Raw genomic sequence first — 12,500 nt, 5'->3', positions numbered from 1 at the left:
TTAAGTCTAATTAAATTCAATCTTCTTTAAATCAAATAGGAAAAAATAATTTTCAATTTGGGTTCAATTCAAATCCAATTCGATTCGAATCTGATTCAAAATTTTATCAAATCTAATTCAATTAGACTTTAAATTAAGTCCTACTTAAATTATAAAATTTAATTAACCTCAAATTAATTCAAGCTACTTAAATAAAATCTAATTTAAATCAATTAAGAAAAATAATTTTTAACTTTGATTCAATTCGATCCAATTCGAACTCGATTCGAATCCAATTCGAAATCCTATCAATCCTAATTTAATTAGACTTTGAATCTAAGTCTTATTTCAGTTATAAAATCTAATTACCTTTAAATTAAGTTAAATCTAGTTAAATTTAATCTAATTTAAATTAATTAAAAAAATATTTTCAATTTGGATTCAATTTGAATCCAATTCGAACCTTATTTGAATCCTATTTGAAATTTCATCAAATATAATTCAATTAAACTTTGAATTTAAGTCCTAATTGGATTGCAAAATTAAAGCCTAATTAAATTTAATTTTATTTAAATTAATTAGGAAAAAATAATTTTCAATTTGGGTTCAATCCGAATCCAATTCGAACTTGATTTGAATCAAATTTGAAATCATATCAAATCTAATTCAATTAGGTTTTGAATCTAAGTCCTACTTAAATTATAAAATCTAATTAGTCTTAAATTAAATTAAATCTATTTAAATTAAATTTAATTTAAATTAATTCAGATTTGATCTATGATTCAATTCGAATCAATTTGAATCTGATTCGAATTTAATTCAAAATCTTGTCAAACTTAATTCAATTAGGCTTTGAATCTAAGTCTTATTTGATTTATAAAATCTAATTAATCTCAAATTAAATTAAGTTTAGTTAAATTAAATTTGATTTAAATAAATTAAGACTTGATCTATGATTCAATTCGAATCCAATTCGAACTCGATTTGAATCTAATTCGAAATCTTGTTAAACCTAATTCAATTAGGCTTTGAATCTAATTCTTACTTAAATTATAAAATCTAATTAACCTTAAATAAATCAAGCCTACTTAAATTCAATCTAATTTAAATCAATTAGGAAAAAATAATTTTTAATTTAGGTTTAATTTGAATCTAATTTAAAATCTTGTCAATTCTAATTCAATTAGACTTTGAATCCAAGTCCTAATTAGATATAAAATCCAATTACCTTCTAATTAAATTTAATCTGATTTAAATTAATTAAAAGAAAATAGTTTTCAATATAGGTTCAATTCAAATCTGATTCGAATTCAATTCAAAATCCTGCCAAACCTAATTCAATTAGATTTTAAATTCAAGTTCTAATTAGATTGTTAAACCTAATTATCCTCAAATTAAGTTAAGCTTAATTAAGTTTAATCTGATTTAAATTAATTAAGAGAAAATAATTTTCAATTTAAATTCAATTTGAATCCAATTTGAATCCAATTCAAAATTCTGCAAATCTAATTCAATTAGGCTTTGAATCCAAATCCTACGTAGAATATTAAAACTCAATTAGCCTCAAATTAAATCAAGTTTAATTAAATTAAATCTAATTTAAATTAATTAAGACTTAATTTATAAATTAATAAAGCTCAAAAATTTAATAAAACCCAATAATAATTTTAACCACCCAAAAAATGACCAAAGAGAAAAAAATTAATATTAAAATTTAATATTAAAAAAATTAATAGTATTAAAGACGGCATTAGCGACGAATATTATACCATCGCTAATAATTTTGAAAAAATATTATTTTAAAAATTTTAAAAAAATTAATATTAAAATTTAGTATTTTAAAAAATTTAATAGTATTAGCAATAGCGGATGGGTATTAGTGATAAAAAATACCGTCGCTAATATCCTGACACATAAAATGGAGTTATACCGATCATATTATCAATGGCCACTGTTGTCATCGGTAATAGTCTGGCTAAACAACAAGACCAGCCCACCAGGGGGAATCAAATTCTGCACTCATTCTCCTCCTCGTGAATCCCCTCTCGTTCTCCTCCTTCCCAGCTTTTTCCCACTTCACTGGTGCCTCTGCCTAACCGACGACAACCTCCCTCCCTGGCGTGTCCTTTCTGGCGTTCCCTACTCCCCGTGCATCCCCCTTCCCGACATTCTGACCCCACCGTCGCCTCCTATGCCACAGCATCGAGCCCACTGCCCCGACCCCACTGGTGCCTCCTATGTCGCAGCCCCAAGCCAGCCACCCCGACCGTAGCCACCTCGACCCCGTCAGCACCTCCTACATCATGGGCTCGAGCCTGCCACCCCAGCCTTGCCTCACTTGTGGCCACCTCGACCTTAACCGTGCTCCTACACTGTAGCCCCGACCCCGCCTAGCCCGCGGCCGCCCCGACCTCGAACCCACTGACATCGATTACACTGCGGCCCCGAGTCCACTGCCCCAGCCCCACATCACTCGCGGCTACCTCTACCTTACCGGTGCCTCCTATGCCCCACCTCGAGCCAGCCACCCCAACCTCGCCTCACCCGTGGTTGGCCCGACCTCATCAGTCGGACCTTGCGGCCCCTACCCTGTCGGCCTCCTGGTGGCCCTATCACCAGCCTGACTGTGCGGCCCCCGCCCTGCTGCCCCCAACCTACGACCCCATCCCTATGGCCCCTACCCCATGGCCGCGTCCCCGCACCACATAGACGACAGCATTAGTGATGGCTAGTGTTGTCTTATGGTTAATGGTGTAGAGAAACTTGCAATGTCTTTTTTTTTAATGGCTATATTCTTATGGTTGCCTTCTTATTTTCTCAAATGATGATCCAAACTAAATGGATATTGAAGGGACTAGCCTCTTTTTTTTTTTTCATATGATGTCTTAAAGCTGATGGATGCTGATGGATTATGATTGCTATATTCTTATGGTTGCCTTCTTATTTTTCTTGATGATGATCCAAACTAAATGGACATTAAAGGGACTGGCCTCTTTTTCTTCTTTCTATATGATGTCTTAAAGCTGATGGGTGCCAATGGATTTTAATTGCTGTATTCTTATGGTTGCTTTCTTATTTTTTCTGATGATGATCTAAACTAAATGATATTGAAGGAACTTGCCTCTTTTTCTTCTACCTATATGATGTCTTAAAGCTGATGGGTGCTAATGAATTTTACTTTCTATATTCTTGTGGTTACCTTCTTATTTTTTTGATGATGTTTCCAACTTAATTAATAAATATTGAAGGAAATGGCTCCACAGATTGCTATAGGCTATTTTTTTGTTCTCATATGATGTCTAAAACCTGATGGATGCCGATGGATTTTGCTTCCCATTTTCAAGACAATAGAAGATTTTACGCAATGAGAACTGATCTCTTCTTCTGTTGTTCAGAGTCCAACATCTTTTTTTCTCCTTTTGGGAGGTCATTACCCTGGAACAATAATTGCTGGTACACTATGGACTGAAACTTGCCTTCTTTTAACACTCCCACAAATAGTAATTTTCTTGGAATCCTACAAGTTTAGGAAGTCATGGACTGGGGCTCCACTTCTTAAATATCTATTTATTTTTACTAAATCAACTTGATGCCTTTAGTAACGTTGTCCTTGATCTGCCGTAGATGACGCACCACAGTAGACCTATCCCTAGACCTACCAATCAATGTCTATCCTTCATCAGAGAGATCAGATGTTATGTAAGATTGTTAGTTAGCATCTACAATGTATCAGCAGAAAAATGATTCTCATCCAGTAGTACATGATAATGTGTTAGTTTGCATGGCTACAAAGATAGAAGTCAAACTCCATCGGGTGACAAATACTTGTGACAAGTTGCCTTTTATCGAAGAAGAACTACTTCTTGCAGAAACTAAGATGCTCGAAAGAAACTAAATCATACATCATCAAGGTCGGGGCAAAAGCATCCTATTGATGCAGTTAGATATCTTTTTTCTGATTTATGTTTTAGACTAATCTTGTTTATTTTTTTTAGTCATAAATTATGCATGTTACTTTTATGAAAGTGGTACAAAGTTAAGTATCATGATATATAGTTAAATAAATATGATACATAGTTATTTATTTTGATACACAGTTAATACAATATGATATATAGTTATTTTTATTTTCAGAGATTATAGATCATGTCTTTCTAAGGCTAAAGCCATCATAGTCGAGGAGGAAACTCTGAAGGAGAGAGCTCTCATGCAGCCAGCTCACATGGTTCTGCGGCACACATATCATATGGTAAACTCTAATATTTTAGTTATTCTTTTTATATTATTTTATCTTTTATTATCTAATATAAAATTTTTTATAATATCTTAATGCACTCAGATTCGAATGACAAGGGGTCACCAGTGACCCCATAGTCACACGCAACAGCAGCCAACTCTCAGACATAAAGGCATGGTAGAGGACCCGCCCAACTCGTGGTAGCTCCAACTCGGTCAGAAGATAGAGAGCTCATCCATATTCAGGGCCGCTCATAAGTACTATATCTTTATTGAATATGTTTAAAATTTAGCCATTGTAGAGTCTAACATTTATTGATCAAAATCAATTTTGCAGCATATTTAAAAAGAGCTCCATACTCGTGTGGTTACTGGGATCATCTGGCGATTGATGCTGGGGTCGGTGGACACGTTCTCCAATTGGCCGTCGGAGGCACGTGATGCAGCCTGAGAGATGTTTCGGATAAGTCAAAAGTATTTAATTTAATAATTTACGGTAGGTTTGTATTCTATTTATTAATTTTCTACTTGCAGGACTACTACCGATTCTTATCTCCTTAGGATGAAGAGGCTGGCCATCCTATTTTCGAATAGGTGGCCATACGTAGGTTTTGAGATGGACTACACAGCCTACGACAGTCCACCATCAAGCATTCCGATTTCCAATCACCATCAGACTGAAAGTCCTATAGGGATCATTGGATGGGGTGGACATATGGGAGGCCCTCTGTGATCAGTGGAGCAGCGAAGAGTACACTGATAGATGGCAGAGGACCCGATAGAATCGAACCCCCAGAGGATCGATCAGGCACATGGATGGCTCATCGGCACACATGTTATGGCCAACAGACTGATAAAAAATCTATACCAAAATTTTCACTAGAACTGTAAAAACTTTTGTATCCATGCTTTAATTAATTTAATTTTATTATTTATTTATTGTAGACATGGCAGCTGGGTTGTCCACCAGAGCAGCTACAGTTGTGGTGGGCCACACACTAGTCTAGGAGGACTAGTGACATTTAAATTCTACATCATGACAAATCACAGTAAGAATTTCAAACTTTATTTACTAATTAAGTTTTATAGGATCTGATTTTTATATTAGAACTAATGTATTTCTGAACTGTGCAGATGCGTTACGTGGCATACATTGCTGAGGTACACGATGACCCTAGCCTTCTTCTCAGCCCCCTTGACCTTGAGGGATGGCTTAGCGCTACCTAGGAGGGGTGAGTAGGAGTCGGGTCAATAGGATTCGGCCACAGCTTCGACCCTCCATCGGCTCGATACCTTTCGGCATCTTCACAGGCCTCGACATCCCAAACCTGAAGCGATGCGCATATGGAGGAGGTCGTGTAGAGGCTTCTGAGCCAGCGACCTCAAAGCCTCCTGGATGCCATCCATGATACAGTCATGGAGCTTCTCTGAGACCCACAACTACATGACCGACTGGGCTCTTCATCTCAGCCATCACATCAGATGATTATATTACTAAATCTTTTATTGTTTTAAGTTTTTATACTTAGAAGCTTCATATATTTAGGTTTGAGTTTGAAAAGGAGATCTAGAGGTTAAAAATTCAATCTAACTATCTAATCGATGAGCCAGAGATATCTATAGCTTCGTATCATCGAATGGAATGTGTACGAATAATCTGTTGAAATCAAAGAGTATATGAAAGATGTGCCTCCGTATCAAAAGATTACTTCCATATCGAAACTTACTAATATTATTTTATTTTTTTCGTTACAGAATGCTGGGACATCTGGCTCTTATCCACCAGCTGCTGGAGAAAAGTAGGAGGAGGCAGATGATAATGAAGATTAAATTTGATTTTTTTTAATGTATTATACTTTTTTTGATACTGCTTGTAAAAAAATTATATAATTTATATTTTTAATATAATATAATTAGTTTTAATTTCTAATTATCATATTATCTTTGAATTTTAATTATAACAGGTATTAGGAATCATAATTCATTGTGATTAATTAAAATAGATTTAAAAAAATATTATTATTAATTTTTTTAAAAATATAAAATTAATTATTTGCTATAGTATTAGTGATGAAAAATATCATCTCTAATACTTATTAGCACGGCATTAGCAATAATAATGCCATCACTAATAATCTTTTTAATTTTTTTTATTTAATTTAAAAATTAAAAAAATTAGAGACGACATTAGCTAAACAAAATATTATCGCTAATATTTTTTTAAATTTTTTTTAAAATTTAATTTAAAAATTAAAAAATAATTAATGATGAAAAAATTTCATCACTAAAGCCATCACTAATAGCCTTATTAGCAATGACTATGTTTTTCATTGCTAATAAGGATATTTTGCGATCAGATTTTTTAGATTGGCTGTTACGACAAAATTAACGATGATGAAGTTATTAGCGATGGCATGGAGACTATTAGTGATGATAACTAATTATCACTAATAGTCTGAATTCTTGTAGTGAAGTCATTCTATCTCACATACTCAATGTAGTGTCAATGATGAGACAGTACAATATATCTGAGACTCGATATCTGATCTCAGGTTTCATATAACAGGTACATAAATAAAAAATATCTCCAAGTGTACTAAAACAAATATATACACAACCAAAAGAATTAATACAAGTATACCATCAAGTTATTATATCGATAATATATATTAATATTCATCATAGGTGTATAAGATGAAAAAAGTCCATAACAATAAAATATAAATAAAACATAAATATAAAGTCACTCCCACTAATCAAGTACATCAAAAGAACTCAATATATCCATATTTTCAACATGCCTTATAAAGCATATGAACCTCAAAGCCTTGGTCAGAGAATCAACCAACATGGACTCTATATCTATGTGCTCAATAGTTATGTCTCCTTTCTTCACAAGATCTCTTACTGTCAGGTACTTCAGCTCCAAATTTTAAATCTACTAAAAATTTATTGTTCTTTATAAAGAACACAACAGTTCTATTATTACAATAGATTGTCACTGGTTTAATGGTAGAATAAAAAATCCAAGCCCTACAATAAGGTTTCTCAGCTAAATAGCTTGAGTAGCAACCCCACAGTAGGCAATGAATTCAGTTTGCATAGTGCAAGAAGCAGTCAAGGTCTATTTAACACTCCTCTAGGATACTTACCCTCAATTAATATAAAAATATATCTTGAAGTTAATTTAAAATCATCAGGGCACCCAGCAAGATTTGAATATCTGAATAGCCCACCAAATCTAGGTTATTAACTCTCTTATACATAATCATATAGTCCTTGATTTTCTGTAAATACCTCATCACTCTCTTTATAGCAACCTAATTTTGGAAGCCTGGGTTTGATAGATGCCTACCAAGAACTCCCACTATGAAGGCAATGTCAGATCTGGTGCAAACCTGAGCATACATTAGACTCCCTATAGTACTGGCATAAGGCACATTCTTTATCTGATCTTTCTCAAGCTCATTCTTGGGGCATTGATCTTTACTGAACTTGTCACTCTTGACAACAGGTGTATCATATGTTTGCAATTCTGCATATTAAATCTTTTAAGAACATGTTAATATGTGCCTTCTGTGATAAACCTAACAGGTGACGTAATCTATCCTTGTGAATTTCAATAACTAGGACAAAGATTACCACTTTAAGATCTTTGATATAAATGTGCTAAATAGTATTTGTTTAGTCTCACTAAGCAAACTAATATCACTACTGTAAGTAAGATATCATCAACGTATAAAACAAAAAGGTAAACTTACTCCCATTGATTTTGAGATAGATGCACTGATCAACCTTTTTTTTAAAGCCAAGAGAGTAACCACCTCATCAAATTTCAAGTACCATTGCTGAGATGCTTGTTTTAAGCCATAGATGGATTCTTCAATCTGCAGACTAAATGCTCTCTCCCACTTTTCTAAAATCCTTAACTTTTCATATACACTTCCTTACTGAGATTATCATTTAGAAAAGTAATTTTAACATTCATCTGATAAAGCTCCAAATTATAATGAGCCACTAAAGACATAATGATTCTGAAGGAATCATTTGAGGATGCTGGAGAGAAAGTTTTAGTATAGTCAATTCTTTCTCTCTGAGTAAAGCCTTTAGCAATCAATCTAATCTTAAAATGTTCAATTCTTTCCTTAGAATCTTTCTTAGTCTTGTACACCCACTTGCACCCAATAGGTTTATAATTCTCAGGAGGTTCAACAAGCCCCACATGCACTTCATTGTTAGAAGAGTACATTTCCTCCTTCATAAACTTATCCACAAATCAGACTAAGGACAGCTCACAGCATCATAATATGTTACTGGATCAACCGCATGCCCAATATTATAATCACTTTTCCAAGGTAGACAAAGAAATCATCAAGAATGATAGGCCTCTATCTGGCAGATCTCTCTAATGGCACCTTTCAACAGGCTAAACTGGTTGAAGATTCTCATTGGAGTAGGAGGATCAGGGGCCTAAACATCCACTCTATGAATGGGTGCAAGAACTACATTCTCATGTGATACAAACATAAGAATGCAAATAGTCTCAATCTGACTACTATCACCATCAATAGTTTGGAAAGATTCAACATTAGCACATCAAGTTCTAAAAATTTGACAGTCAATAACTCTACAATTTTGTTACCTCTCCTAGGACTATAGAACCTATATCTTTTAATATGTTCTGGATACCCAATGAAATAATGATGACTAGTTCTGAAGTCAATTTTTTTTCTATCGAGTTATATATTCTTACTTTTGCAAGACAACCCCCGACCCCGAAATGGTTTAAACTAGATTTTCTACCAGTCTAAAGTTCGAAAGGTATTTTAGATATGGATTTATTAGGAACTCTATTAAGAATATACAAGACAGTTTTAAGAGCCTCACCCCATATATATTCTGATAAGTTAGACCTACTCATCATGCTCCTCATCATATCCTTAAGAGTATGATTACACCTCTCGACCACATCATTTTGCTCAGGGCTATGAGGCATGGTGTATTGGGTAACAATCTCATAATCCTGTAAGTATTTAGCAAACAAACCCATATGTTGCCTTGCCACATCATGTTTACCATAATACTCACCCCCACGATCAAATCTCATGATTTTGATGACCTTTCTCAATTATTTTTCAATTTTGTTTTAAAGATTTTTAATTTTTTAAAAGCATCTAATTTTTTTAATTAAATAAAGATAACCATATTGAAAAAAATTATCAATAAATATAATGAAGTATTTATTACCACAGATTGTAGAGGAATAAGGTCCACTAATGTCAGTGTGAATATTTCTACAAGAATTGAACTACGAATCACCCCTTTCTTTTTAGTCTTAGTCAAGTTATCCCTAATATAATCAATGCTAGTTCCATGTCTCCAAAATCTAAGGTAGAAAAGATGTCATCCTTAATCAATCTATCCATTCTTTCTTTAGATATGTGCCTTAAGTGCTTATGCCACAACATAGAAGATCTATCTTTAATCTTAGAATACTGTGCAATTACATTCTCAACATTTAAAGAAGCACATAGATTATTAAAGCTAAACATAATTTATATAGTCCATCATTCAAAATACCATAACCAATAATCTGAGAATTAAACATCAAGTAACTTTTCATCATGAAAATCAAAACCAAATCCAAGCCTATCTAAAGAGAAAATATCAATCAAATTTCTTGTAAAAGAAGATACATAAAAGATGTTCTCCAAGAAAACTTCAAAACCAGACTCTAAAGACAACTTGATAACTCCTATATATTCTACTTCAACTTCAAGATTATTTTCTACTTCAGCTTGTACTTCTTCAGACTTGGTTTCCACTTGCTTATGAATCCCCACAAAAAAATGGCAATATGAGTTTTGGCACCACCATCAATCCATCAAGAATCAATCAAGACATTGACTACATTTGACTCATAACAAACAAGAGCTAGGAGCTTACCCTCCTATTTTTCTTTTTTTTCTATCAAAGACTTAAACTTATGGCATTGACTCCTTATATGGCCCTTCTTCTTATAATGAAAATATCTGATACTTTTTTCAGTGACAACTTTGGGCTGGGCTTCCTATAGAACAATTCTGATCAAGATTGTCATCATGTCTTTAGCACCCTGAGACTGTCTAAGAGTAATAGATTTATGTCTTTTTTAATTCACAGAACCCTTACTAGAATGGGATTTGGATTGAAAGGAAAGAAGGACACTCTCACTCTTTTTTTCTTAAGCTTTTCTTGTGAGCAACACATTTGGTGATCAAGTCATTAACAATTTAGATTTCATTCAGAGTATTATAGGCAGTTTTGATCTGAGAGAATTTAACAGATAAAGAACTTAAAGCATAAGGCACAAGAAAAGAATCAGACAGGTCAATTTTGAGATCCTTAGGCTTGGTTTGGAGATGAATCATTTTCAGAATATATGTTCTGACACCCCCAACATTGTTATATCTCATGGTTGTTAGTTCTTTCATTAAGCATCCAGACTCAACATTCTCAGACACAAGGCATCTCTGTCCCACAGCATCAAATAGTTCTTTAGCATTATTGGTCTATGGCAGGCCACTCAAAAGATGCTCAGAAACAGACCTTTTAACAGCAATCAAGCTAAGCTTATTAGATTATTTTCATTTGATAAAATAATTTTTTTATTTAGGTGTACTCTGATTATTGAGATCATCAAATTTATTCTCATGCAATGCTAGGTCAATATTAGCAATCCCAAGAGCAAATTTCATATTTTGCTTCCATCTCTTATAATTTGATCCAGTCAAAATCTCAATGATAATATTATTATTGTTAACACCGAATGAGACTATACAATCAAATAGCAGGAATGCAAAATATTAGTTAATTGATTACATACATAAACAACATAATTTTTTAATAAAATAAGCTACAAACAAGAGCCCAAACACAATATTACATATTCTCCTTTGGAGAAAATATGCAATATGCATAACTGCTCTTCATATGAAGCTACAAGAAGAAATACCCTAACATTTAGAAGCCTATCCCCTTTGGGCAGACAGACTTTGAAAGCTAGAGTACCCTCACCACACAAAGCTCCATGTAATTTTCAGTTAAAACACACAATAACCCTCTTTGGGTAGGTGATTGTATGTCATAACTAGAAAATATCCCTCTCATGATGAAAAATCTCATGGATTGACATAAATAAACCACTTTGATGATAAATATTCATGTCAACCCATAAAATTATCTATACAAAAAAATAAATATCCAAATAAATACAAATCGACATACTTTAACCACATGTATGCCTACAAATGATAAGTTCAAAATGAGATACTTAACAACATGCATCTCACTAATCATATTACAGCATAATATCACATTTCAATGCCATAGTAACAGATTTGTATAGCTTAAATAAATAATTAGATTTTCACTTATTTAATCTCCTCAAAGAAAATAGAAGCCATACAAAATATATACACAACTAGAGAAAATACATACTATAAGAGGGTCCATCACATGCCAAAATAACTTTTCAAGCTATAATGGCCCAAAAAATAATTCAAAACATGACATATTATATTACATAATTATAAAAATATCAAAAAATTAATTTTCTGAGGACTATCATTAGACATAAACCTTTTTCAAGGACTAAACAGAAGTTTTGAAGGACTATAATGAAATAATAAAGTTCAGCAGGGGCTAAACCATAACGCAAGAATTTTTATATAATAAATTACATCATAGGGACTAAAATATATACACACACATACATACATATATACATATACATATATACACAAACACACACACACACAAACATACATACATACATACACACATACAAACATACATACATACATATACACATATATACATAATACATACATACATACATACATACATACAGATAAATACATACATACATATATACACACATACATACATATATATAAGTATGTATGTATGTACCTATATATATACAAACAAACATACATACATACATACATAGATACACACAAATATATATATATATATATATATATATATATATATATATATATATATATTATATATATATATATATATATATATATAGAAATAGAAATAAAATATATGTAATAAAAAAAATTACGATTCGACTTTGATCGTCATGAATTGGTACCAAAATCGAGTCCAAGGCAAGCGGACCATATATACATATGTATATAGATATATATAGATATACAAACATACATATACATATATATATACATATATAAATACATACATACACACACAAGCACACACACACACATACATAC

Source organism: Elaeis guineensis, chromosome 3, assembly GCF_000442705.2.
Source record: "Elaeis guineensis isolate ETL-2024a chromosome 3, EG11, whole genome shotgun sequence".
NCBI lineage: Eukaryota > Viridiplantae > Streptophyta > Magnoliopsida > Arecales > Arecaceae > Elaeis > Elaeis guineensis.
The sequence above is the reverse complement of the archived record's forward strand: the minus strand, read 5'-3'. Positions refer to the sequence as shown.